The sequence below is a fragment of the Myotis daubentonii genome, chromosome 9, assembly GCF_963259705.1.
Source record: "Myotis daubentonii chromosome 9, mMyoDau2.1, whole genome shotgun sequence".
Classification (NCBI taxonomy): domain Eukaryota; kingdom Metazoa; phylum Chordata; class Mammalia; order Chiroptera; family Vespertilionidae; genus Myotis; species Myotis daubentonii.
Genome location: NC_081848.1, coordinates 37461115 through 37478555, shown reverse-complemented (window position 1 = coordinate 37478555; position 17441 = coordinate 37461115). Strand labels below are relative to the sequence as shown.

At 47.2% G+C, this 17441-nt stretch overlaps 1 protein-coding gene across 1 annotated transcript in view; it reads right to left on the bottom strand.

Moving 5' to 3' along the window:
• TENM4 (teneurin transmembrane protein 4) overlaps window positions 1-17441 on the bottom strand; it is a 756175-nt gene that overhangs the window by 601033 nt on the left and 137701 nt on the right. Inside the window, 1 exon segment of the mRNA XM_059708328.1 lies at window positions 2935-2990. The gene's annotated coding sequence lies outside the window, so the exon portion shown is untranslated.

The window sequence follows — 17441 nt, the reverse complement described above, 5'->3', positions numbered from 1 at the left end:
CTTGTCCTCATGCCTGGACAGTCTGTCTGGATAGGTCTCAAGGTCATGTCCACCGGGGATGTGTGGCAGAATTGTGATGTTCAGTGGCTTATCTGGTTTGTTGCCAGTTCTGACCCAATGACTGGAGCCGCGGGGACTGGGCCAGCCACTGCCCTGGAGTTTCTGGCAAGATCTAGAGAGAATGTTCCAAATAGGGCAGGCCCTCCAGGGCCAAGGCACAGAGAAACTGAGTTGTATGGTGCAGTAAGAGGCCAGGCTAGGACTTAACTGCAGACCTTTTATATGATACACGGCATGGGTACCACACCTGAGCAACCTGCTGCCTGGAGCCAGACCACTAACACTGGCTGCCCCTCCTGCACACTCAGCCCTGTGCCCCGTGCCCTGTACCCCATGCCCCGTACCCCCGTGCTGGGGTGCACAGGTGTGATGCAGGCAGAACTCCATTCCTCAGGAATGCAGGACCTCTGAGAAGGAGCCGTGCAAATCAGAACATACCAGCACAGAACTGAGCCAGTGCACAGAGAAGCTCAGGAATGCAGGGCCTCTGAGAAGGAGCCGTGCAAATCAGAACGTACCAGCGCAGAACTGAGCCAGTGCACAGAGAAGAACCAAACTGCACAAACCCAGACCTGTTTACATGAAGGAACATTCTTGTAGCACCACCTGCTAAGCCTGTTGCTAAGCCCGCCCAGCTTCCTTTCACCACGCTCCGGGCTCAGGAAAGATAATCGCTCTGGGAACCAGCTTCCTTAGGAGACCTGAAGGGATGCTTTCAGTAGAGTGAAACCTGCCTTTCAGCAGGGCCTCGCCTCCTCTCTTGTCGGACAAGGGGAAATCCAATCCATAAAGGAAAGGGTTTGCACACACACAGCCCTGCGGGGTGGCGGTGATGGTAAGTGACCCTCGGGGAAAGGAAGGAGCCCCGGATCTCTCAGCTCTCAGCACCTCCTGAACAAAGACCCTAAAGTTTTCTGCTGGGACAGCAGGGGAAACGGGGCGCTCAGACTCCAGGCACGCCCGCAGCTATCATCTGTCAGTGCTGACACCAGCCCAGTCTGTGTGCAGTCCGAGCGGCGAGATCAGACAAGCCCTGTGTGAGGGCCGGGGCTGGGGAGGGCAGGAAAGGGGGAGAAAGGGCTTGGGAGAGACCAGTACGAATAGTAGGAGTTTTTACCTGACCCCACAGAACAGGGCAAGGGAGAGCTGTGTGATCCAAGCCGGGATGAAAGAATGGCTGGCTTCCCCTTGTAATCAAAGAGCTTAATGATGCTTATTAAAAGCCCATTTCTGGGTCCTGTTGAAAAATTACACTGTGTTTCCATAAGAATTGAATTTTTTATAAGAATTGCTTCCTAGAGATTAAATACACACACACACACACACACACACACACACACACACACACAACACGGGCACGCACCCTTCCCACACACCCCACGCCCACATGCACACACACATTCCCCACAAATCCTACACATCCCATACATCCCATGCATGGGGGTACATCATCACAGATGGCTACAATCCACGCAGTACAAATATACTGGAAAGGAAAAGCAGGCCTAGTCTCTGACTAGGTTGTTCAACACCCTTTGAAGTCCCAGACTCTGAGGGAGCCCCAGAGCTTCCTGCTCGAGCAGTTGTCATCCCCACAAACAAACAGTGCAGCCTTGGATCCATATCATTCTCCACGTCTTGCCTGAGGCCAGGCACCTCTGCCCCAGCAGAAGCTACGGGGATCGGGGATCGCTCAGCTTTGGTGGGACACAGCAGAGCAGTAGGGTCACTGCAGAAGGGGGTGTGCATCCAGGCCCCGGGCAGACTCTCTCTGTTATGCTGCGTCCCAGCTCCCAGGGTGGTGGGCCTGGCCCTGGGCCTTCTGCATGTTTTCCTCTGGTTATCAGTTTACCCAGGGCCCAAGGCTGCCCTCACGCTCAGGCAGAGAAGGCCTTGCTGTCTGGATTAACCTACCACACACAGGAGATTACCCCTCGCAGAAAGGAATTCCTCCATCGGCATGGGGGCCGCCCTAGTGCTGGTCACCCCAACATTGACCCCCTGCTGAGGGGCAGAGTCACTAAAATGCCTGCTCAAGTGCCCCAGCCATCAGGTGAAGCAGTGGCTTTTGGCAGAAACAGATGCTCTGGATTTCAAGGTCAATGCTAACCCTTATTCACCATGTGGCCTTGGCCAACTCTCTAAGCCATCGTTTTCTCCTCTGCAAAAGAGCAATCGCTTTTTTTTTTTTTCATCTTATGGAGTTTCGGGGAAGACAGCAAAATGTTCTACTGATTGTAAACACCAAAGCAGATGCTAGCAATTCTCACGATGAGACAGTAATGAAGAAATGGAAGAGCTCATCAATTGGGCAATGCATGCCTCAAGGGCAAAGCCTGCGTTGTATGTATCGTGTTATCCCCCAAGCCTGGCACAGAGTCTGGCACCAGATATTCTGAGGGGAAAGTTTAAAAGAAAGAATGAAAAGCGAGGGACACCACGAGTTGAGTGGCTCGTTCAAGGTCACAGAGCAGCTTATGGCGGGACTGGAACCCAGGTCCCCTGACCCCCTAGTCCAGGGCTCTCTGTTCTAGACACAGCAGTTGTGTCTATTGAAGGTTCAATGATGTCACACTCGGCACAACCTGGGCCAGGTTTGAATGACCTCTGCCATTCTCAGGGACAGATCCCACCTGGTCCAGGCAATGCCTGAGAGGCCTTCACAGACTCACCTGCTAACCATTCCAACCCGACGGTAGGAACAAACAGAAACCGCAAGCGCAAATAATACCTAAGCGCCTCAAAACAACTCATCTTACTTCCTGACTTGAATTGCACAAATCAGAAAAGTCACAAGATTGAGACAACGGGCCGCAGAGATTGGTGACGAGACCTGTATCGTGTGTCAGGCTCACTTTCAGCATTATCACTTACCTGCTGACCGAGTGCCGCAGAGATCACCAGCCCTCTCTGAGTCTCAGTGTTTCCATCTGCAAAACAAGAAGACAATGACAATGAGTCCCTGCAGACTGCTGGACTCAAGTGCATCATCGGTTTATACCTAATATTGCTTACCAACTACTTATGATCCCAGGTAAATGGGAAAATTGCTAATGGTCAGAAACAAGAGGGGAATGATTTCAAAAATGAAGGGAGATCATCAGAGATGAAGTATGATAATGGGTAGTTATATGACAAACAGGGCACTGATGGTGCCCAACTCTTGCTACAGAAAACTCAGCCTTCCAATCATTCTGGCAGTTACTTTTATTGTTCACAGAGGCCAAAATGCAAAGCACCATTAAATACCAGGAGAAATAGAGCAGAGGAAAATGCCACTTTCTCTATTTACGTCTAACATTTTGGGTATTTTTCCAAATTCTTTTCTTTTATACATAGAGTTTCCCATTTTGCGGAGAAGGGCTGTGACAGTGCACTATACTGAAAAGCACCCTGCCCATCAGTAATTCCCCCTCTCTGTCCCAGGGCTGTCCCATCACTGTGGCCTGCATTATTGGTCAATTTTTATTCCCATGCCTTTGTCAGTCTCCCTAAGACTTTTCAGGTCCCTGGTAGGCCCTGTGCACATCTGAGCCTAGTGAGGAGCATGTGATCTCAGGAGTCCTCAGCTGGTCTTTCCCCCATTGGAGTTCAGGTACCTCATCTGGAAAACAAGGAAACCACACTGGCCAATCTGAGAGGTCACTTTTAACTTAAAAAAGGGAAGGAAAATCATCTATTTGTGACAGCGATTGAGCCAACAGTATCTACAGACATTATCTCATCATCTTCATAACCACCCTGAGAGATACTACCGATGAGAAAACTGCCACTCAGTGAGTTTCAGCGACCCAGCCACGGCCTGCTGCAGTCATTTTGGTACCATTTTCACTATATTGATATCTTACCTCTGCTATCATTTAATTTTCCCAAATCAATTCACATTTTTTTTTTTGCTTAACTTTATTGTTAACGGATTTTTTAAAAGTTCCAGCAGCTCTTTACTTCTTTCCCTCTTCTCTCTGTGGTCCAGTAAAAGGCAGTCTCGCCACTAAGAAAGATTCCATAATTGCAAAATGGTTGCTAACAAATTTAAAGGAATTTTTAATCACGCCAATTCTATATAAACTATCTATGAAGTCATAGGTTTGGGTGCTGTGAATACATATATATTTTTAGTGCTCATTAAAGAAATAACTTCTGAAACTTAAATGCTCATCCCTGTACCACCCTGCTCCCAGTGGTGCCTGCTTTCTCTGGGGAGGGATGGTCTCAGCTCCCTCACTATGCTGCAGCCAGACCTTAGAACCAAAGTCACATCTCAAAGCTGAAACAGCAAAATCAATTAACACTTACTATATGTCCAGAGAGTTGCCTGAGGTTACATCGCTAATAACTAAAGGCACTGGGACGTGGGCTCACCAGCCCACTCCTGACCCTGTGCTCTGAGAGTGTATTCAGTTTCCCTTCCGGTCCTCATCAAACCCCAAATTTGCAATTCCGTGGCATCAGGCCACCAATTAAGCTCCTTTCCCCAATCCAGGCAGGTCATTCCGTTCTGTCGGGTCACCGGGTTTTCCACACAGTAAGTAAGTAGATCGTATCAATGCATATTTAAGTTCCCAAAAGGGCACTTTGATAAGAAGCTGCATAATTGCTAAAACCAAGTTGAGAAAATGTGAAGTGAAAGTGATTCTTTAGTCAAAGATTCAAGATAGTAACCAAGGAACTAGAAAGGGCTGATAACAGAGTGTCCAGGAATGCCATTGCCACTGCCAATGAGGATAAAATCCCACTGGGTCCGGGGCCTGGGGGAAAGTGGCAAAGCGACTGCAAGGAACACTGGCCGAAGCTGCTGGTGTCTTTCTAGAGCTCTAAGCTTCCACTTCCTGTCACCTGGTTTAAAATTAATTGGCAGGAATTTTTATGACCAGAGAGCAAACTCAGGGAAAGGGCTACACAATTGGCTCAGGCTTTGCCTTTGTCAAGTTCCCATGTCTCCTTGTGCAGAAACGGAAAAACCAAACAAACATAACTGATTATTCATACTCCTTCCAATGACACCTCTTCCAGGAAGCCTTTCCAGCCACCCGAGTCAGCATTTGTCACTCCCATCCCTGGGTTCCATACAGTAACACTTTTATTTTTTAATATTTTGTTGTTGTTGTTGTTTGTGTCTGTGTGTGTGTGTGTGTGTTTGTTTTTGAGAGAGAGAGAAAGCAAGGGCAAGGGAGAGTCAGAAACATCGATGAGAGAGAAACATTGATTGGCTGCCTCATGCACACCCCCTACTGAGGATTGAGCCTGGAACTCAGGCCTGTGCCCTGACTGGGAATTGAACCAGTGACCCCTTGGTGCATGGGAGGATGCTCAATCCACTGAGCAATGCCAGCCGGGCCCTTTGATAACACTTTAATCACAGTTTCTGTTATATTGCAGTTATTGTCTTCTCTTTGTTTAAAATATTATTTTTTCATCTTACTCAAGTACATTAAATATAATAAAAACTCACCTACCACTCACAATATGATTTTAGATATATTCCCTTCTCAACTTTCTAGGATAAATACCCCCCACACAGACATCCACAAACAACGCAACCAGATACTTTACCAAATGGGATCATACTATACACACTAATGTTAATCTTATTTTTAAGTGGTTACATAGATACACAATTAATCTCTTACTGATAGACATATAGGTAGTTTCCAATTTTTCTCTAGTCATAAAGATACCCTAATATTTGTGCATATATACAACTTAACATTTAAAAAAATATTAACTGCCTCCCACAAAATACTGCACCATTTTATATTTCTACCAGCAATATATGGACATGCCAATTCCTCATGCTCTCATCAATATGAGGCGTTAGCGGGCTTTCTCCTTCTCCTTCTCCTTCTCCTTCTCCTTCTCCTTCTCCTTCTCCTTCTCCTTCTCCTTCTCCTTCTCCTTCTCCTTCTCCTTCTCCTTCTCCTTCTCCTTCTCCTTCTCCTTCTCCTTCTCCTTCGTCTCCTTCCCTTTGCCAATGTGATGCATTAAATGGAGCCTAGATATTTTAATCTCCATGTTTTGGATATCAGTTGAATATTTTTTCTGTTTCATGGCCATTTGGACTACTTGTTTTAGGAACTTCAAGGTCACTGTCCTTTCCCCATTTCTCGGTCAGAAGTTAGTAGTCTCTTTCTTGTTTGGTACATAGGGCTTGCCATTTGTCTTTTGCCTTGATTCTTGCCTTCTGCCTGTTTAATCACTGTGAGTGGCACCAGCGTCTAGTAGAGGCCCCACCAGAAGCCTGCCTGCCTTGACGTCTTACTGCATGTCACTACCCATAGCCAACGAGCCACCAAGTCCTCTCCGTCCCACTTCCTAAGCAGACCTTACTCCTGCTCACGTTTACCCCTCTCCAGTGCCACCACCACCATTTCTCACCTAGACCACAGCACATCCTAACTCTTCTCCCACATCCTCTTCTCCAATTTTCTCACCACCCAGAAACTAAAGGATTTTTAAAATGAAAATGGGATCATCTCACCATTAACAGCTGCCTATTCCATGGAAGATCATGTTCAAAGTCCGTCATGTGCCCCTGTGCCTGACAGGCCGCGACTAGCACACTGTTGGTCAGTTTTCTTTTTTGTGTGTGAGAACAGGATGGTATGAAGCTATTTAGAATGAGGAAACTGCCCTCTGGACACAGGGCCTTGGCCCAAACAACCTCAGAACCCCCCACAGCTTGGCGGAGGAAGCGTGAAATGGCAATGCCTTAATTGGCCTTTGGAAGGCTGGCTGAGTCCTCCTCTGGGCCCCCAACCCAAGTTGACCCCAGTCAGGGAGACTCAAGTTGCTTTCAGAGAGAGGTCATTTTCTATGCTGCGTGGCAGAGATAAGGATGGGTTTTATTTATTTACCCAAAAACATGGAAAATCCAATGATAACCTAAAATGTTGCGTGATCTCCTCACTTCTTTTCAACCAGACCCATGGAACCATGTAAGAGAGCCTTTTTAACTCTTAAAAGCCAAGCTGGTCAGCTCTTCTTGTAACATCAACTTTTCTACCCAGCAGCCTCAGGCTTATCCTTTCATCAGCAAGCCATTGCTGGCTGCCTCCCCCTGTGGGTCAGTCCCAGGTTAGAATTGGTGGCCAGGGAGATGGAAATGGCATGGGCCTGATCCATGTTCAAATGCCATCTCTGACTCCGATGAGCTGTGTGACAGGGAGAAAGCGACTTAACCTCTCTGAGCTTCCTCATCTGCAGAATGGAGATCCTTATCCCCACCTTCCAGGGCTGTTGTGAGAATTCTGAGAAACAGCATTTCTCAAAAAACTAGCTGGGCCTGCAAGTCAGGTCAGAACAGCATGCACCACTCTTATAATACCCACTGCTAGTGATGGTGAATGAGACATGCTCCCAGCACTAACAGGTACCATGTGTTACAGGTAGCATGAGGGGAGAGCAGGGGATGGGAGAGACTGTGATCTACAGTGGGATCCAGCCAGGAAGGGGTCAAGTCTACCAGGATGCGACTGGGGAAGACAGATTTCAAACAGGACTCGTGAGCACAGTGTTTGCAAAACAGAAAGGTCCATGGGAGGAGGTAGGAAATGTGGACACACTCTGAGAAAAGGAAGAAGCAGAAGGAGCATGGGCACTAGGAAGGATGCAGGGCAGGAGCCTGGAGGGCCTAGCAGTCCTGGTTCCAGTAATGGGCTCATCCATCAACGGGTTTTAAGCTGGGCAATGAAAGGGCCAGGTGTGTCCTTCAGAGCTATCATTCTGGCTGCAGAGAGGATGGACTGGAGGGGTGAGACTAGGTCAGGGAGAGCCATGGAGCTGAGGCTGACCCAGGCCAAATGGGAGGGTCTCTGACTTTTTCATGAGATTGCTAGTGCCCCTGCCCAGCTCCTCAAAGCAGCATGACTTCAGTTGCCTAGTTACCGTTGTGGGCATGGCTACCTTGGAGCTGCCCTGACAAGGGTCCTCTCAGGCAACAAGTACAAAACCATCCATCCCAAACCTGGATGACTTACTAGTAGCTGGGCCAGAGCATCCTTTGCTGCAGGCCTTTCCATCCCTGTGCTGTTTCATGGTCCTCGCCTGGAGCCATGGTGAGGGGGCTGAGATGCTGCCCCAGCCTCAATCAGTCAACTTAATTCAATCCTATTCAGCTAAATTATCTTTGTGTGTGAACCTGGGTTCAGGTTTGAGGGTAGGTATGAGATTGTAACAGCAAGGTTGTGGGTCCAAGAGGTCTATAGTCAAGGACACAGGTCTGTACTGTAGCCCAGAGCTGAGTGCTTGATGTGTCTAAAGGAGGGCCAAGTGACAGCGCTGTGGGGACAAGAGACAGAGTGCAGAGTCTCCTCTAGAGAATCAGAAATGCTTTGTGAAAAACGTGGCACTTGCCTGGGCCCTGGGGACTCAAAAGGCATTTGACTGGCAGAGGGTAGGACAAGGGAATTCCAGGTCGAGGGAGGGTGCATGAGGAGGAAGTGGTGTGGCCTTCTTGGCTGGGTTACAGTGATGGACAGGGGATAGCAGGAGAAGGCATAAATGAGGCTGAGGTCCCCCTGGGAAGGGCCTGATGCCACTTCCCACTTCCCTAAGGCACAAGAACTAGGGTCACATAAGAAAGAGAGAGGCAGTAGCTTTAAAGCATAACCATGCATCTGGCAACGGGCATTACATTAACTCCACTCAAAGCCATTCAGTTTGAATTCTATAGCCATCCTGGGAGGTAATGTCACCACCCCACTTCACAACTGGAGAAACTAAGGCTCAGAGAGACTCCATGACCTGCCCAAGGCTGCCGAGGTGGGAATGGAGCACAAATAGTTGAATCTGAGCCCAGTGATCCTTCCCCTGCACAACACCGGCTCCTCAAATGATGGAGGCAGATGCTTAATATGCTTGAAACAGCAGAGTAAACAGAATCATCATCGCCACCATCATCTTCATCATCGTCCTCATCACCACCACAGTCACGGACTCGGAACTTTATTCGGAAAGGAGGAAATGAACCAGATGGGCCTCATTATGACAGGACCTTGTAAGATTCCTGAGCATATATGTTTAATTAAAATAAATTGCTGCCAGTGGCTGCCAATGGTCATTGCCGCTTATGATGGGTGAGGTGCTTCCCATCCGTGTTCATAACAACCTTGACAACAACCCTATAAAGCAGGTGTTACTTCCCCAGTTTTATAGTTGAGGACAAGGAGCCTCAGATGGGTGAAGTGACTTGCCCTAATTCCTTAGAGCAGGAACTAGAAGACTGTGTCTAGATACTGAGACCGACCTGTCAGCCTCAAACTCTCCATGACCTCTAATCTTGACCTCCAAAGGGTCCTCTTCTGCTGGTCTCCACCTCAGTGAGTGATGCCACTTGCAGCACAAACTAGAAACCTACGCCACCCCATGACACCCCACCCCTTCACTTCATCCCCATATTAACTCATCATCAAATTCTGCTGGTTCTAACTCTCCCAATCCTGTCCACTTCTCACCGTCTCTGCCTGCACTACGTTAGTCCAAGCCACAGTGATCTCCCACCTGAACCTCTGCAGTGGCCTCCCAACATGGCCTCCCTGCATCCTGAAAATGTGATCCCGCCCCCATCTCCAGGACCCAGAGAGCCTGGCTCCTGCTGGTAGCTCTGTCTCCTCTCACCATATGCCCCTCCCCTTTCATTTCCTCAAACATCTCACTGTCTGTCCTGTTTCAGAGCATTTACACAAGCTGATTCTGCTACCACTACTCCCAGCTGAGCAGGCCCTTCCTTCATATCTCAGCTCAAATGTCACTTCCTCTGGGAAGCCTTCCCAGACTCCCAGTCTAGATCAGCAAGTACACACCAGACGTTTGTGCCTGTGGCTAAAATATGGAAATACTTCCACACCAGTTGCTATATAGTCACTGCCCAAGCTCCTGGATGCCTCCCACCAGGACCTGAGCTCCTCTCAGGACCCTGCCTCCCACCCCCACAGTCCAGAGGCTAAGGTGTGGCACATGGAAGGCCCCCGGCTCCTCCTGAGGCATGATGACAGAGGCCTGTGACCTGCTGTCCAGGCTGTTAAATATTTTGCATTTCACCTCTGCTCGTGATCCTGGACTTCCCACATTTCATTGTCACATATTTATTTGGGGAACTCTATCATGAACTTGGGGATGGCAGGGAGCACAGAAGTTAGATTTACCATGTCAATTCTCAATAAAGAAGACCTGAGTGACATAAAGAATGGAATGATGGGGCAGTGCTGCTTGCCCCACCCTTCTGTCTGTATCTGCTCAGATTTTCCCATGACTTTAGGCACCAAGCAATGAAGACACAGGGCTGATGCCACGGAGCATCAAGGGTGCATGGCAGCCACGGAGGGTCTGCCTGCCCTGCCGGGTAAGGTCATGGTCTCAGCTACCTATGGACACTCGGGAGACAGGAAGAAGGCGGAGCCTTTCTGGGTTTGACTTTTTCCTGCTCATTGGTCACTTTGTCCCCCTTATAAAGACCTCTCAAATCCATCCCCAGGTCTGTACCAATCAGATAACACCTTAGCCCAAAAGACCATCTTCTCTCATGACAAGACTCTCTTAGCAAGTTTCCCTGCCTCACTTCGCATCCCCCTCAGCCTTCTGCACCAAGCCTGGTCTTAAAAAGTGCTATCTGATCATGTCTTTCTTCTGTTAAAAGTTTGGTGGCTTTCCACGGTCCTCAAGATGCATTCAAACTCTCCATCTGTTTATACAGTCTTCCTCTTTGGGCCCTCTCTATCCCTCCAACCTCCCTGTCTGCTTCCCTCCTTATTCTCTTCTGTTTCCTGTATTGACACACATGCTGCCCTGATGTCTAGAACTTCCCCAGTTCAATTCTATTTACCTTCTGGGTTTCAGCTTAAAGGGCATATACTTTGAACGGCTTTTGCTGATGAACCTTAGACAGTCAGCTCCTCAAAGGGTCCACTGCTCTTTTGTTACAGTCCGCAGCCCTGAACTACCTGTTCACTGCCTGTCTTGAGAGGAAGCCCTAGGTGGACAGGGACCGTGTCATCTTGTTATCCCCACTGCATGGCCTGATTCCTGACACAAAGGCTCAATCAATATTTGATGAAAGAATAATCAATATGATGAGACTGCAAGCTTGGACCTTTCCCCTGTCTCCAGGGTCAAAGCTAAATTTAGATGAATTCCAATGGTTGCTATGGAGATTTCAGGAAATAGCCAATTAATTTGCATCCTTCTTCTGATGTGTAGAAGGTGTCTGAAAACTCAGCAGTGAAGCTCCCTAGGGGACGAAACTGAACTCTTAGGAGAAAATCTGAACTGTTAAAACAAACAAATAAATAAAAATAAATACTATTGAGAAAAAGGAAGGAGAGGTCAGCTCTCCAAAGAAAAGTGCTGAGTACGAATGTGCGAGAAAAGATGACGTAAAGATTCACCTTCACAGGGAAAGGCTGCCCCCAGGTAAGCCGAGAAGGGGTCGCGAGTTCTAGGAAATGGACATCAGCCTGGATGGGCTCTGGTCACTCCTCTGACCCTGATGAGGCCTTTGCCCTCTCTACAGCTTGGCTTCCTTCCCAGAAGTGCCCAGGCCCCCAGGCAGGGTTCCTGCACAAGGATCTGCAGGGAAGAACCCAGGTGGGTGGGTGGAGACTGAGTGTCTGTAGACTTAGCCGAGCACCCAGCACTCCCCAGCACAGGAGCCTCAGGGGAGGCTCAGATGGGGACTCCATCCCTGCTCCTCTGGCCCTGTCCAGCCTTCTCAGACATCTTTGGCCACCAACAAATTGGGAGACATTGGCCTGAGGTAAGTGAATACCAACTAGGCAGACAGGGTCCAGGGAATGGCCCCTGAAGCTGCCGCAGGTGTGGACACAGTGTGGGCTGGGCTGCTAAATGAGTGCCCCTGGGCCTGAAACTCAAGGGTCCTGGAGTCCCAGGTATTCAGATAACTGGAAAACATCTGGGATAAGGGGGTTCACCTTTCCCAGAAAAATGTTTCTAATTGCATAAAATAAAATCCCTAGGATGACAGTGGGAACCAATTGTATTGAAATGGTTATCAAAATGTTAAACTCATAACGCTGTGGTACACTAATATTTTTATTTCTTTTATAAGTCAATATTTCTAACAAGATCTGGAGGCAGGTCTAATAACCCTCCTAGCCTTGAAGGAGTAATGAGTGCAAATGCTATTCTGATGTATCTGCAACAACAATATCTGATTCCTCCTGATAACAAAGTCCAGGAGACATCTAATGCTATTGTGGTTTATTGCCTACATCCACAATGGAAGAAAATGCTAACTTTTCCCCCAGCCACGTGCTCACATTAAGAATCTCTGATTTAGGGCAGTGACCTGACTTTACAGAGGAGGAAACTGGAGTCCCCGAAGGGGCAGGGACCTCCGGCCATCCTCTGCCCACTCTGCAGAGCTGCCTCTCAAGTGCTTGAGCCTCCCCAGGGGTCCTCAAACTATGACCCGCGGGCCACATGGGGCCCGCCGAAAACATTTATCCGGCCCGCTGGGTGTTTTTGCCGCCGCTCTGTGCATAGGAATTTGTTCATAGTTTGTTTGTTTTTTAACTATAGTACAGCCCTCCAATGGTCTGAGGGACAGTGAACTGGCCCCCTGTTTAAAAAGTTTGAGGACCCCTGCTCCAAACCATTACACGGACCATTGTTTTACTTCCCTAAGCCTTGGTTTTTTCATTTGTAAAATGGCAATGGCCACACCCACTTCTTCAGTCCTGCTGTGGGAATATAGGAGAGGGAAAGGAACCAAATGGGGCCTTGTTCCATACCCTGTGCTCTGCACTTGTATAAATCAGTAGTTTGTGAGTAGGTATTATATATGCCTCATGCGAAACCTTAAGGATATGAACTTTGGGTTTCAGTGAAGGGGAAGTCCAGAGTGGTAAACCCAAATGCCTGTAGGAGTAAGGCAATAAGGAGGGGTGGAGACTGTGGCAAACTCAAGAACTCATGCCCCTCCGAAAGGAGCAGCTGCCATTTAGTACCCATGGAGGACGCCACATGGAGGTATGAAACCACGGCTCAGGGAAGTGACATGATGGTCTATGTAGTGGATTTGGAGAATCGTGCACTTGAGAGGTGGCTCTGAAAAGTGGGCAGAGCAGGGCAGCCCAGTGTTGCCAAATCTGACTTTCTAAGAGATGACGAAAATCCATATTTTTTTGCAAAGTGTCCTGGTTTTTATATTAAACTAGTAGCCCAGTGCACAAAATTCATGCACATTAAAAGGGAATCAATTGCCCTAACTGGTTTGATTTAGTGGATAGAGTATCAGCCTGCGGACTCAAGGGTCCCAGGTTTGATTCCTGTCAAGGGCATGTACCTTGATTGTGGGCACATCCCCAGTGGGGAGTGTACAGGAGGCAGCTGTTCAATGTTTCTCTCTCATCGATGTTTCTAACTCTCTATCCCTCTCCCTTCCTCTCTGTAAAAAATCAATAAAATATATTTTTTTTAAAAAGGGAATTAATTAGCAGAGATATTTTAATATTGCTATTTGCCCTTTCTCTATAATAGAAGTGTGAGAGATGAAAGGAAATTAGTAAAATGTATATGAAAATAATATATAGATTTATTAATAAATAAACAGTAACAAAAGGATATAACAACAACAGAGGCATGATATAAAAACGACAAAAACATGGTCTGAAAACAACAAAAACATGATATAAAAACAACAGTGATGCAAACAATGACTGATAAAGTGATTAAACTTATTCTAATATCTCCCTGCACACCACATTAAGAGTGAAAACAGCCCTGGCCGGTTTGGCTCACTGGATAGAGCATCGGCCTGGGGACTGAACAGTCCCAGGTTTGATTCCGGTCAAGGGCATGTACCTTGGTTGCAGGCACATCCCCATTAGGGGGTATGCAGGAGGCAGCTGATCAATGCTTCTCTCTCATCAATGTTTCTAACTCTCTATCCCTCTCCCTTCCTCTCTGTAAAAAATCAATAATATATATATATATATATATATATATATATATATATATATATATATATATAAAAGAATGAAAACACTTTCAGAGTGCTTGACTAATTTCCCTTGTGATGAAGTATTTAGAACTTTAACTGTAATGTCATATGCTCTTCAAACTTGAGAGAAAGCAACATAAAACTGACCATGTGCAAAAATGGGTTCAGGTAGGAATATGCTTACTCTATATAGAGTTTGTCCTTGTGATTTTTTAATAGTCATCACAAATGCTGGCATCACAGGAAACTGTTGTCGAATCAATTTAAATGGGAGGCCAGTGTCAGATGGGGACAAATTAATTCTTGGAATCAGAACAACCTCTCCCTCTGCAGATCCTGTTAATACTTCAGCTTCAATAATGTTAGGTCGTAATCTTTTGATAATAAATCTGGTACCATTACAAAGACCCCATTTACTATTGAGATTTCTCAATAGTATGATGATTGCACCCACTTTCAATTTTAATTTATGGCACGGCATTCCCAAAGGAGTAATACTATTAAGAAATTCAATGGGAAAATTTTCCTGTTCAGCGTCATCTGTGGAATCAATGGAATCATCACTCAAATATGTGTGAAAATCTCCATCAAGTATATCCAAAATTGTTTCATTTAATTTTTGAACATGCTCATTTTTTGGACAAAGAATTGCATGTTTAGATATATTTGTAATATTATCTATAGATATAGTATTTCCAAAGGTAGCTTCAATAATAGATCCATTACAAATCATTTCACAGGGGATTTCAATAATATCCATTCCTAAATGAAAACTGCTATCAAGTTTGCCATCTCCAAGTTTTACTAACCATTTACTATAAGCAGAATCCTCTGATCTCATATTTGTTGTAAGAGACAACTTTGTGAAACATCCCCAAACATTGCAGTACTTTAAACTCGTTTGTAGTATGGCTGATTGCATAGCATGCGATACAATACTGAGACATTGTCGAAAATCCCCTCCAAGAAGGAGAACTTTCCCACCAAATATAACATTCAGACTCATAATTTCTCTTAGTAATCTGTGTATGGTGTTTATAGCATGACTGGATGCCATGGTGCATTTATCAATAATGAGAAGTTGGGCCTTTTTAATAGTTTTAGCAACTTCACTGTTTATATCGAGTCTAGAAATTGAAGTTTCATTTAATGGAATCGATAATTTATATTCAGAATGAAAGGTGCTTCCACCAAGAAGTAAATTTGCAGCAATTCCTGTAGATACTGTGGGTAAAACAATACCACCATGACCTCTAATATAATGTATTAAAACTTTATACAGATATGCAGGTGAGTAGGATTCCTAGCAGGCAGGCCCCTGACAGCAAGCTGGCCACCTGTCGATTCTGTGAGGAATGGGGCTCCCTCCTCCCTCCTCCCTCCTGTCAGGATCTGGCGTGCAGGTGAATGGGGTTCCTGGCTGGCAGGCCACTGACAGCAAGCTATCCAACAGCAGATTCTGTGAGGAATAGGGCTGCCTCCTCCCTACTGTCAGGGTCTGGTTTGAAGGCCGGCCACGCCCCCTGTTGGGCCAGACCCAGAGTTCTACCATGCTGTGGCCTCTGCCTCAGCAACTCAGGACTGACTGCTGCTGGGTGCTCCTGGCGCTCCGAGGGTGGGTTCTTCCCTCAGGCCTCGCAGGAAAAAGCTCCGGGAGGGCGCAGCCCTTGACAAGGCAACCCAGAACTCAGTACTTCCATGCTCCACTCCGAGGGTGGGTTCCTGCCTGAAACCTTGCCCTCCGGGAAATAGCTAGGGGAGGGCGCAGCCATTTCCAAGACAACCCCTGCAGGACTGACTTCTGGTTGGTTGAGCCTCCGGTTGTGATGTTATACCCAGGGTTTTTATATAAGTAGATACCTTTATATTTAAAACAGGACATGAGCCCCAAAACATATCTGTAGGCTGTCAGTTTTTAGCCCTGTGGATGTAGAGGTAGGGAAGGAGATGAAACAAGTAGTGTTTCCCATACAGGCCAAGAGGGTCCTTACCCCAGCCCTGGGGGTCAGACGGTGCCCGTGCAGGGTAGGCTTTCTTACCAGGGCAACCCAGGTTCCCCCAACAGAGACAGCAGTCATAAAATTATGCTCCCTGTCTCTCACTACTGCAAGGCTGCCTTTTATATGAATAACCATGAACTGTGCTCACAGCACATCAAGGTAAACAGAGATGCTTCCAGGACAGGTAATGCAGGCAATGCTAACAGATGAAGAAACAGGGTTCCAAATATAAATAGGAAGAGAGACAGACAGAGATCCAAGTCTGCTTCGAGTGTTTTGCAGGCTCTGAGCCACAGACCTGGAGAATCTTGGGTCATTTGGGCTGGAAGGGGCTTGCCAAGGGTGGCATTCGGTATGTATTTCCAATTTCGCACAGCATCGGTTTCCTCATCTGAAAACACCAACAGAGCCACTCGGTTTCCCAAATGTGTCATACTCTCTGCAGTCCAATACGGCAGTTCACACCGTTCCCTCCTTCATCTGGCCACCTCCCATCTGACCTTCAAGATCAGCTCAAATCTGCCTTTGGGAACCTGCCTGCCTCCTCCCTCTGCCTTCACCAAGCAGAGCACATGCCACACAGGACTGTCACTGTTGGAGTGTGTGTCCCCCTCCAGCTGGCAGGGAACTCCAGCTCTGTCTCCTCAGAGCCCAGCACAGGGCCTGGCACATGGGAGACACTCCACAAACCGCTGCCCAGGGAAGCCATGAGCAGTGCACAGTGCAGGTCCGCCGTGAGTGGCACAAGGCAGTGAAAAATAAAGATCGTAAGGGGAGAGCGCACCAATAGCATCTTGATATCAAGTTAACACGCCCAATGGTCCAAGTCTAAGTTCAAATAGAGACTCTGGTCTATAACATGCAAGACCAGCTAGAATGCAGGTAAGGATGGTATGTGGTTACTTTGATCTGGCTACTTTGATTATCCTTCTTGCAAACAAATGAGGAACAATCAAAGTTGTTCCTGAGGATTTTGTGCACCAGGCTCCACATGGATATGACCATACACTGCTTAACTTAATGCCAGCAGGTAACATGCCTACTTCATAGTTTACAGGTGTAGAGCGAGAAGAGCAAGGTTCCTCAATGGTAATAAGGCTGGACTAGAAGCCAATCCACACCTCCAGAGTTCTCTCCATTCACGTCCTCACTGTCACAATGTACCTTCTTTATCCTGCCTGGCCCAGCCATTGCTCATACCAGCCATGGAGCAGCAAGGGGGTGGAGCCTTGAATAAATGATTTCCTCACTCCCACCCCAGCCTGGTATTCCAGCCCTGCCCTCATCACAGGTCTAGGGGCTTACAAGGAGGGGTGTCCTTGTGGGGTCTCTCTGGGAAAATGAATAAAACAAATAAGACAGAAGAGAATCCCAAAGATCCTCCCCCACCTCCCAGTCACTTTGGCCATGGAGTGGGTAGGGAG